Genomic DNA, 1,249 nt, shown 5'->3' on the forward strand with positions numbered 1-1,249 from the left:
CGGGCTGGAGAGATGGCTCAGCGGTTAAGAGCACTGACTGTTCTTCCGAAGGTCTTGAGTTCAAGTTCCAGCAACCACATGGTGCCTCACAACCACCTGTAATGAGATCTGACAGCCTCTTCTGGAGTGTCTGAAGACAGCTACAGTGTACACCCGGGGCAAGCGGGGCTGACTGGAGTGAGCAGAGGTCATGAATTCAAAATTCCCAGCAACCACATGATGGCTCACAACCATCATTATAGCTACAGTGTACTCATATACATAAAGTAAATAAATCTTTAAAAAAAAAGATTATTAATTTCAAGGGTTGAGGAGGTGGCACAGTGGGTAAAACCCTTGATGCACAAACACGAGGATCCCCAGACTCCATGTAAGAGCCATGAAAGTCAGGGAGAGATGACATCTCCCTGTACTGCCTAGCACTCTCTTAGAAAGCAGAGACAAGTGCATTCCTGGGATAAGCCTTCAATGGACCCACATACATGCCAAATTGTGTGTATGTATAACACACACACACACAAATGTGTGCACCTTCAACTCATTATATAGTCCAGGTACCCTTACATTTGTTCTGGAATGTCAGGATTATATGTGCACCACCACACTCATCTTAGAAATTGTAGTTGATATAATTTCCCATACATTGAGTCAATCCTGTGGAGAGTGTGGTACACACCAAAGGCTCCAAAGTCAGCCAGCCTATGGAGGTCTGGGCTTAAGGATCAGCATGGATTGTTGGTAGAGTATAGAAGTACACACCTTCATCTCAGAATTTGAGAATTTAAAGCCAGTCTAGGCTACCTAGTGAGTTTAAAGACACTATGTATCATTAAATATAGAGCAAAACTATCACAAATATGTATGTATATGTGTGTCTGTATGTGTACATATATAACATATTTACACAAATATGTATATATATGTATAAGGTTCTTTTTTTGTTTTTTGTTTTTTTGTTGTTGTTGGTTTTTTCGAGACAGGGTTTCTCTGTATAGCCCAGGCTGTCCTGGAACTCACTTGGTAGACCAGGCTGGCTTCGAACTCAGAAATCCACTTGTCTCTGCCTCCGGAGTGCTGGGATTAAAGGCGTATGCCACCACGGCAATAAAGTTCTTTTTTAAAAAAAAGATTTATTTTATTTATGAGTACACTGTCATTGTCTTCAGACACACCAGAAGAGGGCATCAGATCCCATTACAGATGGTTGTGAGCCACCATGTGGTTGCTGGGAATTGAACTCAGGACCTCT

This window comes from Mus caroli, chromosome 4 (genome assembly GCF_900094665.2).
Source record: "Mus caroli chromosome 4, CAROLI_EIJ_v1.1, whole genome shotgun sequence".
NCBI lineage: Eukaryota > Metazoa > Chordata > Mammalia > Rodentia > Muridae > Mus > Mus caroli.